General features: G+C 42.5%; 2 long non-coding RNA genes across 3 annotated transcripts in view; both read left to right on the top strand.

Moving 5' to 3' along the window:
* LOC310883274 overlaps positions 1-2,543 on the top strand; it is a 67,523-nt gene extending 64,980 nt beyond the window's left edge. Inside the window, exons 4-5 of one of the 2 annotated variants that reach the window (XR_014573441.1) lie at positions 1,223-1,355; positions 2,258-2,543. This is a non-coding gene — a long non-coding RNA (uncharacterized lncRNA). Of the gene's footprint in view, positions 1-1,222; positions 1,356-1,991 lie in introns of both variants that reach the window. The other variant, XR_014573442.1, reaches the window with a different exon arrangement.
* A 2,294-nt stretch (positions 2,544-4,837) lies between these two features.
* Positions 4,838-10,075, top strand: LOC310883275. Its single transcript, XR_014573443.1, has 3 exons — positions 4,838-4,895; positions 5,547-5,623; positions 6,665-10,075. It is a non-coding gene; the product is annotated as an uncharacterized lncRNA (long non-coding RNA).
* The last annotated feature ends 2,379 nt before the right edge of the window (positions 10,076-12,454 follow it).

Here is a 12,454-nt window from a genome sequence, read left to right as displayed (position 1 = left end):
GTTTAGGAGCTTCATTGGCTGATAACAGCCATGGTGTAGTACTTCATTTTGGAGTCCTCAAGAAATCAGACTTTCCAGACCTTTTTAGATCTAACTTTACCAGAAGCTTAGCCTAAAAAAAAAAAAATAAAATAAAATAAAAAAAAAAATAAAAGTATTTTAACTTGTGGTAAATATATTTCTTTAAAAATCCTAGAGTAGAGGAAGAGATTAAAAAAAATGGCAGAAAAAATGTAAAATGGCAAAAAAATGTAAAACAAAAAAAATCTGTTTTCTGCTCAGCTTTACAGACAACGCTGCCCATGTATACAGCTTTGGGTGATGGCTTCATACGAGAAATACTATTGCTATACTGAGGTTGTATTCTTGTCTTTAGCGATCTGAAGGTCTGGATGCAGGTGCATTGAATACTTTCAATTTCAGACTTAATAGATAAATGCATAATAAGAGTTTTCCTCAAAATTCATGGATTTTTCAGTTTGTTGGGGGATTATTTTTGTTCCTTGCATTCACCTCTGTGTTTTTGTCTGTATCTAGGCTTGGTGAGTCAAGCAGAGCTACCTTTTAAAGATGCCATTGAAAATCAGGGGAGGGGAAAAAATCTTCAAAGGCTAGTTGTGGGCATGTGGAGGGAGGGGAGATTTCTAACAGGATTTAATGGAGCTGGGTTATTTAAGACTTGCACAAAGATCCTTTGTATTGACAATTCACTGTATGAGACATAAACTCTTCACTCTGTGCATATAAAAGATGAAAGGACCAATTACTTATTGAAGCATTAAACACCCAGGGGACAAAGACTCCTGTCTGGCAATAGTAAACATATTGACTGAAACCTATTTGAATTTCAAATTGCCAAATGTCCCAATTTCTGAAAAGCTTCCTATGATAACCAAGGTCTGGAAAGTCAATTGAAACTTAATTCTCCTGGATATCTCATGGGGAAAAAGTACATGAATCCGGATAGATTCAATTATTTAATTTTAATGAAAAAATAGATAGCTGCTTTATTATTCCCTTACAGAGCAGTAGATGGGAATTTGGCTCCTTTTCCTAAGATGTTTTCCTGGGATAAATGACAATTGAGGCCTGCCAAATACATTGCCAAGAGGTTTAAGTCCAAGGATTTTCTGCTTCCTCTTGTCCCTAGATCTTCCTTTTCACTCTGTCTGAGACTAGATCTTTTTGATATGCCAGGCTAATATTTTCTCTCTGTCCACAGATGGTGCAGATGCTATTTATAAAGCATTGCGCAGGGGATCTGTTACGGGGTGCTTTACAGCCACACTTTGCAGAAGGACACGTCTGCTGTCTCATCCATTGAGAAAGACTCTCCCAGAGCAAAAGAGCCACAGGTCAGTGCTGCTGCTCTCAGGGGCATGCGGTAAGATATCCTGTGACTGTAGCGAGGACAAAGGGAGTTGTAAAGAGCAGTTGGGAGAAAAAGCCTCCCTGATCTGCCCAGTGTCCTGCTTCTCTCTTCGGGATGGAATGACAAGTTTCTGTTTGGATTTTCTCTAGTTTCTTATGTTCTCTCTTCATGATGTAGAAAAGGGGCTGTAAGGAAAATTCTGTTAATTTCACATTTTCTTAAAAAAAAAAAAAAGGCAGCTCAGACTAGTGACTTAGTCCATACACCACCTTTGAATTAGGCACAAATATATGGCTCTGAACATCTCCTTGAGGTGCTTGAAATGCCCCCAATGTCAGCAGAGAAACTCAGATGCTCTGGAAGAGGTGCGAGCCCTGTGTAACTTGCCTCTCATGAACTTGCAGTACTCTCACTACATTTGTTACTGAAAGAGTTCATTGTGATTAATGCCACTGATAATGGAACATACCAATCGAATTAGTGATTTCCTCCGCATTGTACAGCGTTCCCTGTAACTCTGACTCCATGGGAAACGGTGAATGCAATTGGTACAGTATAATCATGGGTATTTACTGTTCAATTCATTTTCCTTTTGTTTTTACTGTAATGTCACATACAGAACAAAGATACACAGCAACAGCAAGGTTGTTATCAAAACCTCAGAGGAGTTTATCCTCCCCTCTGTATGCTCTGCACACGTGGAGTGAACATCCATAATCGTAACAGTTGGCTGCATGTGTACTTCGGGGCAGAAGAGACGCCTACTACTGTACATCTGCCCTTGACCTTGGCATACTAAGATTTATCAGATACAGTCAACAGGACTGCCACGCGGTGCTTCTGGATGAGTAAAACTGGTATTTGCTGTTTCTTTTGTTTTAATAGGTCCTTGTTAAATAAGAGAGGACGAGTTGCTGCGTATCAGATAGGTTCAGCTTAACGTGAAAGAGATTTCATCTCTCTGCCTTTGTCTCCAGTGGTTTCTGTTGGGATTCCCATCATGCAGTCATTTTTCTGTATTCTGTCTTCTCTCTGTCTTGGTGTACAGTCAGAAATGAAGGCATGCATTCATCACCACAGCAGCTTTAAATATCAAATGCTTGATGAATTTACTCTCAGCTGGCCGGAAGCAATACTGTGATTGCAGCGTTTTATAATCATCAAGACTTGTTTCTCTAAGCTGAATTAATTTGCATGAGCAATGAGTTATTAGCAAAGTTGCTGGTAACTGCCATGTACAAGCAAATAGTAGGAGAATTCGTGCAAGCTGTGCTTTTCTTGGGGAAACACAACTTTGTGAAAAGTTTTAAATGGGTAGGTGAAGAATTGTATCTGGGGGTAAAGGTTTAAAACGCGTGCAAGGAATCCAGTCCTGTGTGGTCACAGCTGGGATCCTGAGGAGTCAAGCTCTATCTCTGGCCATACAGAGCACTCCCATATTTCTACCAGCACTTATCCCCAGCTGTGGTCTTACCTTACAGTAAATCCAGCACTAGGGTTTGAAATGCCTGTCAAAAATGCAAAGAGAAGCATTACTCTTCTATAAACTCAACCCATCGCTCAAGTGTGCTCAAGAATTCTTGATGAACTAATACTGTGCCAGCAGATCAGGTATCGTCTGTCCTCCTTCGTGCAGCCAGTGTGAAGCCGATCTGAGCTCTATATCCTGCACGCTGGCTCTATCAGCAAGAGTAAGTGCCATGCCTACCTGTCTTTAATCCTAGTATTTACAGCTAGGTGTGCTGGTAGCGTTTGGGTCTGGATGGATGATTGGGCCAGCAGTAGTTCTCATGACCATGATATTTTTTAAGATGGTTGAAGGTTTCTCTATCACGGCTGAGGACAGACATTTGTGTCTGCAGCCAGAGCTTCAGCTTTTTCTTTCCGTGAAGCTGCTGAACTGCTTCTGACAATTACTTTAAGTGGAGGGCAGTGTTTACACTTCCCAGTTTCAATGAGGTTTCTCCAGCTCATTGTGGTATTCATTGCTGTTTTAATTGCACACATACAGAAGCTTGTGGTATTGTGCAAAATGCTAATAACAGATCTTAATGACTGTGTACTTCCCTCTCCTTCTCCAGTCTGTGCCTTATTGATGTTTTCATTAAACAGTCCAAACAGTGAGGCTGGATGCACACAGCAAAATGTCTCCACCTCATCGGAGAAAAAGACAAATCCTTAAAGAAATTGGCAGCTGGAGGATGCCAGACACCTCGCTCTGAGGACAAATAAAAGCACTCTGAATAATCGTGTAAGAATTAATAGGAGGGATGGCAGAGGGAGAGGCTGCGCCTTCCTCCACACAGCTCATGGAAAGGCAGCTAGCAGTAGGACATTAAAAGGTAATTTTTGCAATTTTGAGAAATTTGTCTAAAAAGGGGTCCTGATCCTTGAAGGATGCTAAGAGAATTCATATGGCAATGGAGTATACTGTGTTTGGGGAAGAATGCATGTGGAGAATCTATTTTTTTGGATGCTTGTCTGTAATTGTAAAGGACTGAAACAGACAAGGAAAATAATTTACCAATACCGAAGTAAAGCCTTTAGGAGAGTCCTCTCCTTGCCTCGGGAGGGAGAGAGATGCTGGGCAACAAGGGTCACTACTAGAGGTTCCAGAAAATTCTTCCTTGATTAAGCGTGCTGGGACGAAGGTAACATGCCAAGCCTCTGGGCAGACCTAGGTAAACACCTCTGGGTGCCTCCCTGAAATATGACGGGATGACCTGTTAACTTAAAGGCCCACGTAGCCTTTTTAAAACGATTTACCAGCCCTGCTTTGCCATGTCCGCTACTGTGAGGATCTTTAATAATTCTGAAGAAGGGAAAAAGCTCTGGGAGAAGGAGAGGCTCCAGTATCAGCAGCTCTTGTGGCAGGATAGCCAGACATTTAGCACATGAATCTGAGATTGCTGAGACTTCCTACGGCCAGGAACAGCAGTGCACAAGTTGTTTTTGTTCTAATGCCTGACACTTGGCTTTCTGGCAAGCACCGTTGCTGTTTCTTGAGGTGGAGGGGAAATGACAAGAGGCTGGTCAGACCCTGAGGTACCTGCGGCTGATCTCCAAGGACTCCCAGTCTGCGCACAGCTGCAAGGGGTAGAATTTGGTGCTCCCCCATGAAGAGAGCTGGTAGCTCAAGGCCAGAGCCAGGCAGGCAAGGTAAGTAGTGGAGAATGGAGACTTAGACATAGCTGGAGTCAGAAACAGAGTCAGTCTTGTGTCTGTAGCAATGGGGAGGTCTTGTGCTGGTCATAGATCCCCTGGCAATAAAGTAAAACCACTTTATTTCATTGGAGGATCTGGACCAGGAGTTGAATATCACTGAGAACAAAGCTGAGCCTTTCAGTGAGAAGCAGAGAACTGGCTGCAGCTTCTGAAATTCCCATGATGTTAAAACTTCAAAATAAAGCTATTTTAGGTCAATTTTAGTGGTTCTAAAATACATTAATTATATTTTTTCCTTTGCTAGGTCTGTGCATTTCGACTTATGTTGCCAAGGGAACTTGGCAGTATTGAGGGGAAGGTATGAAAAACAGCGCTAATGAACCACAATTTACTTCTCAACTAAGAGTAGAGGGACGGTGTGATGGACGTGCAAGTTTTTATTGGAATTTACTTGGACAGACCTGAATAACTTGCAATGCCTCTGTACAAAACTTATGTTATTCTGACAGCTTTATCGTGTACCTTCTCTTTCTAGGTATATGTATTTTTCTATATATATACATTTGTGTACACATTAATTTATTCTTGGTTAATTCTCCCTTACATAAAATGGCATCGTTCCTTTGCCTCCCAAACTGCGGACTACACCATCCCAATTTTTATTCCTTCCTGGAACTCTGGGGATGGTATGTGCAGAAGGTGCAATAACTCTTTTTTCTTCATGCTTTTCTTCTCACCTTATGAATTCTGTCAGATATTAGTTCAGATGTGTCTCCTTTATTGAATTCATAAATTACATTCCACCTTTATTTGTCTGTTCATCAGATCACCATCTATTTTGTTATTCCTTTGAGAAGTATCCAGCATGAATCTGAATTTATGAACTATCAGCATCTCCCATGCTCACTGAATATTCTAGGTGCTCACACATTTAACTATTTTCTGCATTTTAATCTTGAGCTAGTGATCAGAATTTGTTTTTTTGTTTTTTTTTTTTTTTTTCCAGCAGAATATTCAGAGATGTTTCTTTTGCAGCTAGGCTGATGTCCCCCTGCTAGCTGCACAGGACTCCAGGAAGCCTGATGGGTGAGTATGAGTAATAACTTGTCATTTTGTAGAGCTTTTCATTGGAGCCATTTGAAAGCCCCTCACAATGGAATTATCGTTATCGCCGTATGCCAGAGGAGAAATCAAGGCACAAAGCTGTTCAGGAGATCAAAAAAGCATCTGGGTCTCGCAGGACCTCGCTTCAGTGCTTTGTCAACTGTCTTCACTGCTGACCTGAACCTGTGTCTTTGCTGTTATTCTTCCTTGCCCTCTTCAGTTGAAGGCGGTACTGGGGAGAGGGCAGTGATGCTATATCTTCTTCGGTGTCACAAAATGCACAGAAGACCTGGAATGAGAAAATAATAGGATTTTTTTTTTTTAATTCCTAATATGAGTTTATGTTAGAACTCTGTAAAAATAATTAATTTTCAATTTATTCTCAGAATAATAACTGACATGGTAGTAAATGCGTTCATTGATATCTAATTTGGTATGGCTAATTTCCTCAATGCCAGTGAGCTGCCTGGGTCCTTCTTATCACCTTCATGTATTAGCTGAATCTTGTTGCACATTTGTTCTGTGCTTATGTAACTATGACTTAATTACATGGCAACTGAATTTATACCCTGATACGGAAGGGTTGCTCCTCAGACAGTTTCCTCAGATAAACAATAGATAATTGCCATGTTCCTGCTTTAATTAATGTAAATTATAGCATTATTTGAATGGTCTTGTGTCCAGGCTTGGTGAGGTGCAGATCACTGCTCCAGCTGTGCTGTGCTCCCACCGTGCCCCTTGGAGTCAGTGCTGCCCAGCAGAGATGGGTTTCATCCAGCTGCAAACATCAGTGATTTTACTCATGAAAATAGTCCCTCGGTAGTGGGGAACGACATGCACATAGCATTTAAATACTTGCTCATTGTGGTACTCATTGCCTGTCCCCGTGCCTCAGAGAAGAATGTGCAACATGCTCCTGCACTGCGTGACCTACTTACAGCAAGTGGGAGCCAGTTCCTATCAACTTCTCGCTGTTCTGTCAGTCAATACTTTGTTCCTAATGCTGTTGTTTTCCTCTCCCAGCTGCACAGTTCACGATCGCAGGGAAAAAGGACCTTTTCTTGCCTCCTTCCCCCAACGCTTTTCCCCGTTAATATGGTCAAGTGGTGTTGATTTCCAAACCACACCTGAGATGTGGAAGACAAGTGTAGGAGGGAGACAGACACCCGGTACTGCAGCTCTCTCAGCACTCTCTTCTGTTAGAAGAACAACAATGATTTTCACAGATTTGTAACTTCCTCACGATGCATTGGGGTGGGCAGGGCAGGAGAGTGTTTTGCTGGAGCATGGCTCGAGGCTCGGCACGGAGCGTTAACTGTCCTTCCCCTCCTGCTGCTGCTGGAGGAATGCCTCCAAGAGTTAACATAATTAATTAAAAATGCCATAGCATAGTAAAAATTCCCATTTATCCCACACCGTCACCTGTGCTGTGAAGAAGAAGGCTGGCACCCACCCACTTCTGCATCCAGGTGTCCTCTGGCACGGAGGTAATGGGACGTGAAGGTGCCTCCGCTCTCAGGGAACGTGACAGCGTTCAGCTCCTGGGGAGGCCACGAGGAGCTCAGGGGAAATGGGATTTTGTTGGCTTTGGGCTGAGCTGGGCTTTGTTTGTTTTCAGTGAAAGCGTTTATGTCTTCAGTGTGCAAACTGGGATGCTTCTGCCAGGGTTCAGCCCACAGGAGTGTTGTACAGCCCGCGAGCAAGAAGAGACACTGAAAGCGTCCCCGTGTGGCGCAGCTCCTGAAAGCATGGGGTGGACGCACACTGACTTGGAGACGCTGGGAGGAAACACAAGCGATCCTTCAAGATACTTAACTAATGTTTCATGACTCAAGTGAAATGCTCTTGTTAGGCCCTCTGGAGGAGAATTTGACATTTTCCATGCCACCTGCAAGATTAAAAGAAAATGCTGTTGGCTTCTGCATTGTCTCCTGAAAGGCAGAGGGGCTGACAGAAATGTAATTAAATTACCTGCAGCATTCATCTGTTGTCATAGCAGCCCTTGCAATGAATATAACAATAATTTCATCTACAGCTTAGCTTAACGCAGCTTCGCCTAGACCAGCCAGCAGGCAATTTGTCTGTCCCATATCTGGCAGAGAAAGAGTTCAAGAGTTCCCATTTCTGCTTCGCCAACTGTGATCTACCACAGTGTAAAATCACTGATTATGTCTTTGCTGCATTCCTCCAGCATCAGATAACACTGGCCATTACCTGTGGGTGTTCTCGTGTGATTCAGGAGATCAGATTAGGTGATTATATTTTCTTTGGGCCTTAAAAATCCCAGAATCTCTGCATCAACTTACATGCAAGTAATAAAAGCACAGTGCAGTGTTTTCCATCTCAGCTAAATCCAAAAAGACCTGGCTGTGCTGTAAATATATGCCTTCATTTTGATGGCGCAGTGTTTGAGCTTGAGTGTGAGGAGCACGGTAAGGACACAGCAGTGCTGGCATCGATCAAGGGCACAGCAGAGCGGGTAGAATGTCTCTTTATTTATTTTTTAACTTGCCAAGTAGTATATTTCAAACTGAGATGTTCTTGATGGACCTAGGTGTAGAGGTTCCAAGCATCTCGTGGCTGTCCTTTGGTAGCTGTAGAATGAGCTCCCTGGCTCGGTTCAGTATCCTGTAGGTAAGTGGTACCCATCGCTGTGCTTGGCAGAGACAGGCCAGCAGGCTTTCTGCAGCAAGGCTAAAGGACTGGGGGATCCTGAACACCTGCATAATATCTAATCCCTAAAGGTGGATCATCCGTTAACTCCAAGAAAAGGTAACAGGACAGTACTAATTTCCATAGGGTAGTGCTAATTTCTCCGTAAACACCAGTGATAGGACCCATGGGAACGCTGTTAAGCTGAGGCAGGGGAAGTTTAGGCTGGACATCAGGAAGAGGTTCTTCACCGAGAGGGTGGTTGCACATTGGAACAGGCTCCCCAGTGAAGTAGTCACTGCACCAAGCCTGTCTGAATTTAAGAAGTGATTGGACTGTGCACTTAGTCACCTGGTCTAAACTTCTGGGCAGACCTGTGCGGTGCCAGGAGTTGGACTTAATGATCCTTATGGGTCCCTTCCAACTCGGGATATTCTATGATTCCATGATTCTATACCTTGCCCTTCTTCGGGAATGGAGGACTTTGATTTACCACCTTAGGAAATTTCAACAAAATTTACTTCAATTGCTGATAATCGATTTTTTTTTTCTGAAATTTATGTACTACGTTCCTCTAGAAATGACTGCTATTTACCACTTTTCTCAATTAAGCAGTCATACAATTCGGATACGTAAGAGTAACATTTCAAGAGAACAATTAAAAACAACTCAAAAATGGAAGAATAAGATAGCGGAGACATACAGCATCCACAAGAAATCTGTGGATCCACCTGGTATACCTAGGAAACATCCCCTTCTTTTTGCTTCCCTTTCCATTCCAGTTAGGAAGTTCTAGGAAGCAGAGGTTCCCCTATAATGGCTTGTTCTTATCTCACAGATTCAGGAATTCACAAGTTGAAGACTGTTTAAATACCATGTTTAAAAGGCTAACTTGTGCATGGCCAAGATAAGCTGATTTGTAAGCTGAGGCTTCCCCGAGCCTGGTGTTCGGAGGATTCTTCCTTCGGGCATGCTCTGCTCAGAGCACTGAAGCTTTCTCTCTCTGGAGCAACTGTGCATAATGACCTCCCCAGGCGAAGCAGTAAAAAAAATGAGTTGTTGCAAATTGCTTATGTGTTGTCATTTTACTTTTCTTCATATAAATAGAGCCAATGATATATCCACATGCAGTATCTTTCCTATGATGCTCTCAAGTGCTTTACACAGGTGCATAGTTTGTTCCTGTTTTGCAGATGAGCTAAGAGGGATGGCAGTACCAGAAGAGCACAGCTGAGTCTCAAGTAAGGGTAGTGAGAGTCTAAGCATTTAAACGTGCCTTTGTCATGCTGGAGCATTCCAGGCAGTATTTTCTTAGAGTTTGGTAAGTATCAAATACATATCAAAGACAATTCTCGCATCAGACTGTATGTATGGGCCTGTATATCTGTCCCTTTGAAGGACCCAGAGGCAGGTAGAGAACTCTGAGCTAGAGAGCAAGGAAGAAATGTTCCCTACCTCTGCAGCTTCTCCACTTCCCAAAATACAGACACAAAAAAGCTGAGAGCTTAAATACTTCAGTCATCTCCTGTTAGTCATGGAATGTCACAAGGTGTTAAAGACCCTGAGTTAAGTATCTTCTCCAGTGGTTTGTTTGGCACTGAAGAAAGGCATCAGGAGATGAATTTTCCTCAAATTAATCATTTCCCTCAGTGCTGTGTTCCCCTGTGTTTTTCCCTCCTTTCTTCCCATGTTTAACTACAGCACACTGGGCAGCAAAGCTACCCAGTATGCTAACCTGCACTCTCTGCTACCAAGGGATTTGCTTATAAAGCACACAGGAGGGATAATTATGAGCATTCATCTGTCCCTTATGCCTAAAATGAATCACTCTTCATAGACAAAATTTGCCTTTCTTGGGTTCAAATAGGAGATGGTTCTTGGTCAGCTCCAGTTCCCACTGGAGCCAAAGACAGTAAGTTCAGAGCTGTAAATGTAAAAAAAAATGAGTTGCATCCAAGTGAACTCGGACCTGCAAGGTTTACAAGGGCTTGCTCACTGAGAAACTCTGCCTGATGGCCATCTGGCAGTACTTTCATTACAAAGCTGCAAAATAGACTCTATTACAAGACACAAAAAGCTACTGACTCAACAAAAGTCTTGCTCTGAGTTTCATTACAAATACTGCAGTGTCAGAAACAACAACAAAGTTTTGCATGACTTAGCCGTTATAGCCTGGCTAACCTCCAGATAACTATTTTTCCTCTGAATTGGATGTTACATCGAAAAAGTTCCAGTTCCTCCTTCAGAGGACAGTACAGATTTAAGTCGATTACATTTGGCTTCTGTAGCCCACCCCGAGAGGCAGCAGCAGCAGGTTTCTCCTGCAGCTCACAGGGGCTGGGCTCAGTTGCTCCGAGCTCCCTGGCTGCTGGGTTTGTGTCCCACAGGGCCGCCGTGGCTGCAGCCTCTGGTGCCTTTGAGCATCACCTTCTGCTACCACTGGCACTGTGGGGAAAAGGAGGGAGCCAGCCTCCCACAGCTCTTTCTGTGGAGGGACTCCTTGGCTGTCTGTTTTATAACCTGTTAGAGAGTGTCGGAAGTGGAAAATGGATTTCAGGATTTAACGAGAGAAGCTTCTGATGAAAAATGAGACCCAAAAAAAGGATTGAATGCCACCGGTATTTCTGGTCTGACACAAAAATGAGGTCGATTGTGAGGGAGTAAATTAAAGAAAGAAGGAAGTTTAAAGATCCAACAGTAAATATGCTGAAGGTCATGGGACATAACAAGTTAATAAACTCAACTGGATAATTTAATTCAACACAAAGAATGTGTCTGTGTGTGCTGTATAGTAGGTAAGAATTTGACATGACAAGATGGGAAGGTTTTGTTATCCTCTTGTCTTGCTGGGATCTGCTTCAATTACGCCAAAGAATGTTACTTCATTCTTGCCCTAATAACACTGTAGAGGAAATTAAATTACTCATATATAACAAAAGTGAACTGATTTTGACATCTCTTCTAGGCAAAACTCCCACTGTGCTAACTCCCAAGCACATTCTCCCTCACTTAAGGTCTCATGCATATGTATGATTATCACTCATAGTAAATATAAGCACTTTGCAAGAACGCAAATTAACTGCAGAATGTAATGGGGGTTGCCAAGGGTCTTTTTTATTGTTGACTGTAACGCAAAGTCTGCAATATGGGTACAATAATGAATGGGTCGTGAGACACACAGAAATAATTCCATCAAAGGGTGCTGTGACATCAGAAACCACAACAGCACAAATGATGTCACTAGAACCCTGAGCTGCTCTGGTTGTGTTTTTATTGGATTTCACGTTAAGAGGAGCTTTGGTTTGGCTTGATTTTTTTCTTTATATTTCTGTAACATATCATTTGGTGAAAAGAACAATTAAAGACAGTAGAGCTAAAAAAAAATCTTTTTTCTTTATTTTTTTTTGGCTGACAGACCTTACCATTGGTTTTAACTAGATTAATAATGGTGGGTTGTCTCTAATGTGATTGCTCTTTAATATTTGATTGCATTTTCATTGTATTATCTGGGTTTAGGGAAGTTTTTTATAGTAAATTTAGCTTCCAGAAATAAACCTCACAACCTTGAAACTAAGGTTGAATCCTTCAAGGCACAGACTATTGCCCAATGATCTGCTCTTCCAGGCTTTCATTAGGAAGGAACTAACACGTCCCAGACAATGTACCATTTAAAACAGGAGAGCTTTATTTTTAAAACCTGTTACTTTTCCCAGCCCGTTCCGAATGCAGCTCTCAACCTTTGTTCTTTTGATAAAACAGCATTTTATCTGACCTTTTTTTCAGACTGATCTTTATTCGGATCCTTCCCCCAGGCCGGCAGTACCTGCATCTTCTGAGCCTGCACGTGCCAAGCCCTGTGCCAGGTGAGCTTTCTGCTGCAGCCAAGTCTTTAGGGTTGATGAGCATTACTTTCACCGCCCCCCATTAACTGTTGACCTGTTCAGCAAGAGCCAGTTTTGAGATAGGTATTCCTGAGCTATTTTCTATAATTTCTGTCTGGAGCCTCAAGTTATTTCTATGAAGTGGGGATGGTGTTTTAGGGGGGCGTTGCTGAGCTTTTTCTTTTAAACTCAGTGAAAGAAACCATAAAGGCTGGGAGAAGAGTTGAGGGGTGGGAAGGCAGAAGAGGCCAGCTGTAGCAGAGGGGAGTGGGACCACCTC

Source organism: Anser anser (genome assembly GCF_964211835.1).
Source record: "Anser anser genome assembly, chromosome: 18".
NCBI lineage: Eukaryota > Metazoa > Chordata > Aves > Anseriformes > Anatidae > Anser > Anser anser.
Note: the sequence above shows the minus strand (reverse complement) of the source record. Positions and strands in the feature narration are given on the sequence as shown.